This window comes from Dipodomys merriami, unplaced genomic scaffold (assembly GCF_024711535.1).
Source record: "Dipodomys merriami isolate MVZ:Mamm:240054 unplaced genomic scaffold, mDipMer1.0.p SCAF_276, whole genome shotgun sequence".
Lineage (NCBI taxonomy): Eukaryota > Metazoa > Chordata > Mammalia > Rodentia > Heteromyidae > Dipodomys > Dipodomys merriami.
This window is the reverse complement of record NW_027204226.1, coordinates 114,787-124,718: the sequence shown is the minus strand read 5'-3', so window position 1 is coordinate 124,718 and position 9,932 is coordinate 114,787. Positions and strand designations below refer to the sequence as shown.

Sequence of the window (9,932 nt, the reverse complement as noted above, 5' to 3'; positions counted from 1 at the left end):
TGTTGAACACCTTGTTGCTTTTAAGTGGATGAGAGTGGCCTTTTATGAGAATTGTTGATCTACAAACTGGTTCCAAGCCAGCCCAGGCAGAAAAAGGTCCTTGTGAAACTGTCACTTCTACTCAGCCAAAAGATGGCTGAAAGAGCAAGCAGAGTTTCTTTAGGACTCAAAGTGGCAGAGCGATAGCCTGCTGTAGATCTGAGGGACAGCACTCAGGCCCCGAGTTCAAGTTTAGCAACTAACTAAGGGAAATGCCAATGAGGCATTTTTCCCAGTGTGGAGAAGACACTCCTGGGATGAAAACAATGGAGGAGCATCCAGACACCATAAGCCACTGCTTGTATGGCAGAAATAATGTCAGATCCTAGAGTCATTTGTGTGTGGCTTTTCAAAAATTGGTCAGAGCCAGGAGTTCATGGGAACATAGTTTGTAAGCATGCCTACTGTCTATGTCTATCTACCTTGTAAGGGACAGGAACTCTTCAGTCATCTGTGATAGTACTAAAAAGTTAAGGTTTTAAAATGTGGAAGATAGTTTTGATCCCAACCCCTGTATGTGCCAAAAACTCTAATTGGCAGTAAATTTTGAGCTGATGCCAGCTACATGAAATTCATCTGCTCAGGAAAAAAACTTTGTAAACCTGAGAGTGTGTTTCTATTGATATCAGTCTGAAGGCCTACATAGGTAACTGAGGCATTGTTAGGATTACTAGAGATCACATTCCTATGCCATCCAGAAAGATCCTTTTGTAAACTAGAAGTCTAAATAAGCTCCACTGCTGTAGCCAGAAAAAAGGTCTGTGCATTTGTTAAAAGTTAAAATATTGTTCTTAATGACATTTAACCCTGATAACCTCTTTGTAAAATAGGCTATGTTTATAGGTTCCTGGCTAACTAGGATCAACATCCCTGAGTCAGCTTGAAGAAGTGACAGAAGCTGAATCTTTGCCCAACATCCCTTTTAAGAACAAGGGACCAGATTCACTTTTTTTAAAATGTGGCAAAACAGACAGAAGGAAAAGACATGGGAAATAATAGTACAGGCCTGAGCCCTGTATATCTGCCTAGAAAATCCTAGCCCTATTAAAAGAACTATCAAATTTAAAATGTTGTCAGCTTGGTAAATTGTCCTGGGCTATTGTCTAAATAGTTTTAAAATCTAGTGGGGTCACAGCCTGCCAAGCCTATGCCATGTGTCCTTAACCAGGTTGTGTAGGAATTTGCAGCTCAGCACGAGGTGTGACTGTCCCTTGGAGCCACTTAGAGACCCTGTGCTGCTGCTGCTGTTGCTGCTGCTGCTGCACACCCTAATGGGTAAAGTTCAACGACAGCCTGACAGTCACCTGGAGGAAATCCACATCATCACTCAGACCACCTCCACTGCAGTAAAATAGACTGAACTCCTGCTTGACTCCATCACCTGAGAATGCTTCCCTGTTGATATCTACTACAAAATAAGATCATGTGGGACATTCTTTTAGTGATATCTAATAACCCTCTCTACTCCCACAGTGGATATTAGTGGCAAGGTTATTGCTGAATTGCCTTAAGCACTTCAGGGTCACAGCCTCTTTTCTCTCTGGTAGGGTAATAACCTGCTTCTTCCTGGGTATGTTTTAAAGATAAAGGAGGATTTCTTTTTTAAATCAACGGAGACAGTAAGAGGAATGAGACCCAGCCCTAATCTTAGCCTTAAAATCTAACAAGCTTTTCATCCCATTAGTGCCCTGAGGCTTTCTGAGATAACATGGTTCCACAAGTCAAAGTAAAAATGGGCACACACACACACACACACACACACACACACACACACACACACACACAAACACTCCCACAGAGATGTACACACACAGAGTCACAGGCAATATTGTATCTTAAATTCTTATCCAGAGATTGGACAACAGCCCACTTATTTGTGAAGGTTTTTCTTGATTATTTTGAAGGAGGAGGATAGTTCATGAGACACAGGTGACAAGACTTTAGTGAGGAATACTTTATAAACAACTAGCTTATAAAAAGAACAGGAGCACGGTTTTTATCTTTAAATCTTACATTCCTTCAACTATAGTTTTAAATAATAATCATTGAGGGGCTGGGAAGGTGGCTCAGTGGTAGAGTGCTTGTCTTGCATGCATGACGCCCTGTGTTCAATTCCTCAGCACCACGTAAGCAAAAAAAGAAAAAATCCAGAAGTGGCGCTGTGCCTCAAGTGATAGATTGGTAGCCTTGAGCTGAAGAGCTGAGAGACAGCGCCCAGGCCCAGAGTTCAGGCCCCACGACTGGACACCCATTCAAAAAAAATAATCATTGAATTATGAGAAGACAATGCAGCACCTCTTCCCTTCTCCCCTTCCCCTCTGTCATAAAATATGACAAAAATATCAAAAATAGTCTTTTATCTTAAAAAAATGTACACGTGTAAAAATGTCTGACTATATGTGTAAATTTTTTTCAATATTTTTATGATTGTTCCCACCTCTAAGTATTTGTCTTTTGGGCAGATTACAGCACACAGGGGCTTCAAGAGCAAACAAAAGATTAGGAAACATGAACCAAACAGTGTCCTAGGAAGTAGATGCAAAAAGCACATGGCAGGCTGAGAGGGCCCTAAGAGGCAAAATGATTTTTGCAGAACAAGAGGAATAGTGAAAAATAAGGAATAAGGCATGGATCTCACCTAGGAAAGCTTCCTTGAGGCTGAGACCATGCTGGTTCCTAGGCCTACCTGAGGATGTTGGGATTTGACAATGTCCACATTTGTATAGAGTGATGTGGGAGGGGAAATTTCAGCCTCCCGTTTTTCTTTGGGATGGTCTTATGTGAGTAAGCAGCTTAGATCATTGGGCTCTGAGAGATGACACTACTTCCCTCACAATGGAATAGAATATGGAACTCTGAGACCCAGGCAACTGTAACTTACAGTCAGCTCTAGCCAGCTCACTTGGCCTGTGGCTCAGAAACAAGAAAGACATTCCTGTATTGCTTTCAAAGTTCAAGAGAATCAGGTCCCAGGCATGAGAGGGGTGAGTGCCTCACTCGATACTGCAGACATTGGATCAGTGCCAAACCACGAATCCAATGTCTCAGGCCTTTTTATAAGAAGAAATAAAGGGAATCACAAGTCAACTCAGGTCAGGTGTAACTATGACAGGAAACCTATTTAATCTCATTCTAGCCCACAGTACAGGCTTCTTCTTGTGTTTTTATATGGGTATATTGATAAAATATTTACTGTGTACTTTTCAATCCTATTACTCTATTACTCATTTTGAAGTGTACTCCCATTTCCATGTTTCAAAGATTCATTCTTTTTACCACCTTAGTGTGACAATGAGTCTGCTCAAATCCTGAATGTGCCTTATAATATATGGAGCTTGGACTCAGGCTTGTTGGAAATACTGGTAATGGACCTGATCCCTGCCTACCAGAAAGGTGATCTCTTCTATGTTGGAAACTTCCACCGCCACTATAGAGAGTGGGAGACAATGGAGCAGTTGCTGGATATTGTTTAAAAAGTGAGTGTTCCTCATTCAAATCCAGGACTGATGAGACCCCCTGGCAGATTATTGGAATACTTGGTACCTCTCTGAGACTGTTTCAATGGGGTTTTATCACAGGAGCTTGGCTTGAGACAAAGAAGTGCACTCCCTGGATAACTCCTTACGAGTGGCCTGCCAGAACATTTCATTTTCCTCAGAAGCTAGTGGAGCCTTAACAGTTTGCTTGCTGAGAGACTAGGATTAAAGGAATGAGCCAGTGTCACCCAACATCCACCCTCACCTAGGAAATCACTATCTTGGAGGCCTTTGAAGGAATATAGATGGAAGAAAGAATGGAACTTGAACTTGGGGCCTGAGTGCTGTTCTGTTCATATCACTCTACCATTTAAGCTCCAATACCAGGTCTGGCCTTTGGCTGGTTAATTGAAGATGTGTCTTTAGAATTTTACAAACTAGACTGGGTTCAAACTGTGATCCTTAGATCTCACCCTCCTGATTAGTAGGATTAGAGGCATGAGCCATGGGACATTTATTTGGACAAATGCTGATAAGCATCCTCACAGAATTTCCATGAAATTGTGTAGACATATCTCTACTTTTTGTCTGTTATGTTTACATTACCATATGTGACTTAACCAGTCCCATGTCTGTCCTGTTAGTTCAGAAAAGGAGAAGCATAGAGTTAACTTCCTTCTCTCCTCCCATTGGTACAGATCCTTCTACCGTAACTGGGAGGAAGATGAACAAGATGAAGAAGTAAGTGGACGTTGACACAAAGAGAAGTTCTGTCTTTGAAAACTGGGTATCTTTGAGGTGTCTGAATCAAAGTCAACTTCCTTCTTTGCACACCAGTTGTGATTTTCACCAGGGGGTTGAGGCTTGGCACTTCAGTGGATAGCAGATTACACAGTGTGGGTGTGGTTGTGGTTTTGGACTCTCATGGATGACGAGGGGGGTATGTATAGCAAGTCAGATCAAGAGGGGAAACAACCTTCTCCTCCTAACATAGGGAGAATTTTAGATGATTATATTTGAGAAATTTCTAGAAGTGGGTTGTGAGGAGCATCCTGCTTGCAGGAGTCTCTTCCTACAACATGCAAGTCCCGCCAGAAAGAGGCTATAGTACAAAGCTCAGGATGGGGAGGAAAGGCTCTCATTTTCCTTGTCACCAATCTGCCCATAGCCTAGTTTGTTCCATCTTCCCTATGTGGATGGACTTCTACCTTGATGATTTCTATGAGAACAAGAACCATGACACCCTGAAAGAACTTACACAGTATGTCAAGCTCAAGATGCCCTCTTTAGACTTGCTCTTCTGCTTACATATTCTTCTGGACCAGCTAGAAGAACGCATGGCCCATGAGACCAAGAAAAAATGGAAGAAGTCCTTGTTTAGAAACCTCAGAGCTGGTGAATATGGATGGAACTTGGGTCTTTAGGCATGGGCAGGATGGGCATAGAGCCCTTAGTACTCCCCAGCTTGGCAAAATATCCTTTTATGGATATTCTTTGCCAGGTAATATCTGTTCTCCTTTGAAGGAACGTGGAAGTAGCCACTCATTAGAAACATGCTAACTTCTCATCAGTGTTCAGTCCAAACTCAAGTTCTACAGCTTCCCCCATTAGATTCTCATGAAAGTTTGTCACACCTTAACTTCTTGAGTTCTAAGACTCCTGTACCTATTTCCATTCTCAGGTTTGTATCACAGTAGAGCAGCTCCTGCAGTTCTCCAGATAAAGAACCCATCAGTGATGTCGTTTATGATGACTCATGGAGATCAGAAAACATTACTGATCTCCAGAAGGCATGTGAACATAGAGGGTGTTTTTTTAATATATAGAAAGGCCCAAGCAGGTTTTGAGTCCTGTGGACATCCCACTGGTTCTGAACCCCACATGTGAAGCAGGAGTAGCTGCACTTACTGCCAAGGAAGAAGATGATCCAGAATATCTTCCATTGATGTTGATAATCCACCTAGATTAGCTCCAAACAAGTAAAAAAGACATGTCTTGGTATGCAGTGTAAATGTATGCTAATGGAAAATGACCCCAGTGTATCTTCAGGAAAACCAATAAGTGAGGTCCAAAATCTAGATTCAGTTGAGGAAAGGGAATCTTTCTTCACAGAATATCCTGACCAATCTGTCCTCCTGAAGGGGATCCAGTTTCCAATTGAGAAATTAGAATCTGTCCCTCCTTGGACTCAGGAAGAAAACCCTGTCTTTAATGAGGAAGTAAATCCCTTTTAGGACTCTGAGGCAGAATTTTTTCTGAAGGCAACTTAGAAGCCAATCTAGATTTAGAGATTCCTTCCCCCATTCCTGGGAAAACCTGTATTTTTTTTGTCCTGATGGTTATAAAATGCTCATTCTATTTTTCTAACTTTATTAAAATGTTAGTGTTTTTTATATAATCTAGTATTCATGAATCCTAATTATGTTTTTTAAGCCTACAATCTGAAGCATTGTGCATACGTGTTCTGTGGGGGGATAACAGAGTGACAGGGTGCTGTACAAGAGAGCCTACTGCATATTACTGAACTGTTAAATGCACAGGGAGCGGCAAGGAAGCCAGGCCATGCCTGTATGGGGAAATAAGGTGGCTACAAAAGGTCTATGAAATAGCAGGTTAGAGGTCCTAGAAAGCTGTTCTGTCAATTTGGACAAATGTCACAATACTTATAGTGGTATGTAGGATACTCTTCCAACCGTGAGTTCAAATCTGTTTACATTTCATTGTGCTTTGGGCACATATGGAAGAAAAGTTACTCTCCAATAATATCATACAGTAATGTGAATCATTTTCTTTAAAACTGCTCCAGGGCTGAGAAGGTGGCTCAGTGGTAGAGTGCTCGCTTTGCATGCATGAGGCCCTGGGTTCAATTCCTCAGCACTACATAAGCAGATAAAGCTGGAAGTGGCATTATGGCTCAAGTGGTAGAGCACTGGTCTTGAGCTGAAGAGCTTAGGGACAGTGCCCAGGCTCAGAGTTCAAGCCTCACAACTGGCAAAAATACTGCTCCATTAAACAATTAAATAATTAATAATTAATTCAGGCTGCAGCCACTTAATCAGGCATGCTGGTCCCTCTGGTGAAGTAGGATCCTACTGGAAGCCTGCCCACCTAGGGCCGTTGTGAGCACCCCTCGCCTGGGACTGTGGAAGAAGATCAGGGTGCACCTGTTGTTGGGCTAGGGCAGCAACCTGGCAGCTGCTGCATGAATAACACAGTGCCACTGACTCACATCTAGCACCCCCCTGTCCCTTGGGCCAGGTCCATGAGGATCAGCCCCTGGGAGTACACGCATACTACGGGACAAGGTCCACCCACCTAGGAAGGAGTGCAGACTGAACAGATGCCACTCTGTGGATCAGTTTGTACAGTATTTATCAGCCGTGGAGGAGGGGTTGATTTTGTTCTGCTGTGGGGAAAAGACAAAAAAGACAGGCCCAAGCAGGGTGATGCCAACTTTTGTACTCAGACTGGCAAGGAAACTTTCCCCCACGCATTCGCCAGCAGGCTTAGGAAGCCATTCCATGCTCCTTGTCCATGGAGTAGCAGCCAGGGACACTCCCATCCGATACTCCTGGATGCTCTTTTGGGTTTGTTTGTTAATTTATTCAGAGAGCCCCTCCCTCAGACAGCAGAGTTATATTCTGGGTTTTGTAAAATGTTCTGCATCTGAGCATTCCCAGTGTTTGGTTTTTGTATTGTTTCTTTTAAATGCGTTTTGAAATTTGTGTTTTAGGTGTTGAGGTGCAGGAGGAGGAGCCAGGTTATGAAAATAGTTTCCTACAAGCCTTTCATCTAAAAATGAAAACATATTCTCTTTAAAAATGCATTTCAGGAAATAAATCTGAGAGTGGAGTAAAGGCTGTTTTCTCATGAGATCAAAATGTGAGATTTCTATATGCATGTTTTATGCGTTCAAAATACAATTAAGTAATCCACTATCTAAGAACAATTGTCCAGACCTAAGAGTTAAGTGTCTTGGGAGTTAGAGGCAGGGTTTTTTGAGCTTTATCCAAAGGGAGGGAAGAAAGTTAAAATCCGTAGATTACTTTCTAGAATCAAAGTGTTAATACAAAATGAGAATCACTAAAAAAACCTCAGTGTTATTTGGGTTTTCAATTGTTCCATATGTATTTTTGGATTACTTCTATTTCATTGAAGAGTGAGATTGGGATATTGGTAGGTATCACATTGAATTTGGATATAACCTTTGGCAGTATTGCCATTTTCATGGTGTTATTCCTCCCAATCCATGAGCATGGGTGGTTTCCCACTTCCTTAGTTCTGCTTTCATTTTCTTTTTCAGGTTTTGAAAATGTCTTTCATAGAGGTCCTTCTTAACTCCTAGATATTTTATTTCTTGTGTGGCTTTTAAAAAGGGGTTGCTTTCCTAATATCACCCGCAATCTTAACATTATTGGAATACAGGAAAGCCATTGATTCCTGAGGGTGAATTTTATACTTGGCTAGTTTGCCAAAGTTTCTGATGAGCTCAATAATTTGGGAGTGGAGTCCATGTGGTTCTTTAAATACAGGATCATATCATCTGCAAAGAGGGAGAGTTTTACTTCATCTTTCCCTATTTGGAGACCTTTAAGTTTGCATCTTGTATTATTGCCCCAGCTAGCATTCTAATACAAAGTTGAAGAGTAGTGGAGAGAGCAGACTTTTTATCTCATTCCTGAATTTATAAGAAATGGCTTTAAATTTTCACCATTAAGTATAATGCTAGCTCTGGGTTTGCCAATCCATAGCAGAAAGAACAGCACTGGAGCACTATCAGTTCCAAATTTCAAACTCTACTAAAAAGCCATAGTAAAACACAGCTTGTTACTGGCACAAGAACAGACCTGAGGATCAATGGAATAAGACTGAAGACTCAGAAATAAACCCACTGACCTATAGCCACGTAATCTTTGACAAGGGGGCTAAAAATTAGAATGGAAGAAAGACAGCCTTTTGAGTAAATGGTGTTGACAAAATTGCTTCAACACCTGTAGAAAACTAAAGCTAGATCTGTATATAATACCCTGCAGGAGAATCAACTCCAAATAGATCAAACACCTCAAAATAAAAGAAGACACCATGAAAACATTACCTGAAGGAATAGGAGAAAGTCTAGGGCTTTTTAGCACAAGCCGAAATTTTCTTAAGAGAGAACTGGAAACAAAAGAAATCAAAGAAAGTTTGGAAAATTGGGATTGCATGAAACATCGGAGCTTCTGCAAGGCAAAGGTCATAGCTAACAAGATCAATAGAAAGCCCACGTTCTGGGAGAATATCTTCACGAGTCATAAAACGGATGAGGTCTTATATCTAAATTATACTTAGGACTCAAAAAATTAAATCACCTGACAACAAATCCTCAAAGAAACAACTACTCGATAACTAAGTGGGCTAAAGACTTAAAGAGAGACTTCTCTGAAGAGGAAATAAAAATGGTCATTAGACTCATGAAGAAATGCTCAACTTTTCTAGGCATAAAAAGGGGAGCCTGGCATAATATATGACAAACACTAAGGGTAAACAACTACCAATAGTGAATATGGTCCCAAGCCAAACTCTCCTTTACATTTAAAGGATATATAAAAATATTTCATGACAAAGAAAACTTGAAACAATGTATCTCCACCAAATAAGCAGGGTAGAAGTTAATTAAATATACCCTATATAGAGAAGATCAAGAAGAACAGGATCTGGTTATATAAAATGCTCCCTACCAGAGAACAAGGTAAATATATTAACAGTAGATGAGGCACAGCTCCTAACAGCAGGGCTATAACATAACATATTTCTCAGTCTTAACTTTCAATATCAATGGAATTAAATTACCAATTAGAAAACAGATCAGATACTAGTATCAAAAAACAAGACACAGCCATCCAGTGTCCACAAGAGATACATTTTATTGACAAAAACAAACGTACTCAAACTGAAAGGCTGGAAATAAAATTTTCAAGTAAATGGACTCCATAAACAGGCCATAGTAGAATTACTAAAATAAGATAAAATAGAATTCAAATTAAAATTAGTAGGAAGAGACATTACATGTTGAGAAAGGCAACTCTCAATTAGGAGGATATAACAAGTGTAAATATCAATGCCCTGAATCCTGGACCACCCTACATCATCAACCAAATACTACACAACCTAAAAACACATCTCAACCCATCATTGTCATCCATCAATTGGTTATACTGGAAAAACTCAACCAATAAACTGAAGACCTAAATAACTACATTGACCACCTACCCCTAACAGACATCTACAGAACATACATTCAGTATCAGTATATACATTCTTCACAGCAGGTCATGGAAGATTCTCCAAAATAGAACCTATCCTATGTCACACAGAAATTCTGTCCAAATTGAAAGAAAATTAATTGAATTCACATATCTTTTCAGACCACAACAGAAT

The 9,932-nt window shown here is 40.6% G+C and overlaps 1 long non-coding RNA gene across 1 annotated transcript; it reads left to right on the top strand.

Annotated features, from left to right (window-relative positions):
- The first annotated feature begins 2,921 nt into the window (after positions 1-2,921).
- On the top strand, positions 2,922-5,842 carry LOC138837813 (uncharacterized). The gene is made up of 4 exons (XR_011375455.1): positions 2,922-3,023; positions 3,324-3,515; positions 4,214-4,256; positions 5,197-5,842. It is a non-coding gene; the product is annotated as an uncharacterized lncRNA (long non-coding RNA).
- The last annotated feature ends 4,090 nt before the right edge of the window (positions 5,843-9,932 follow it).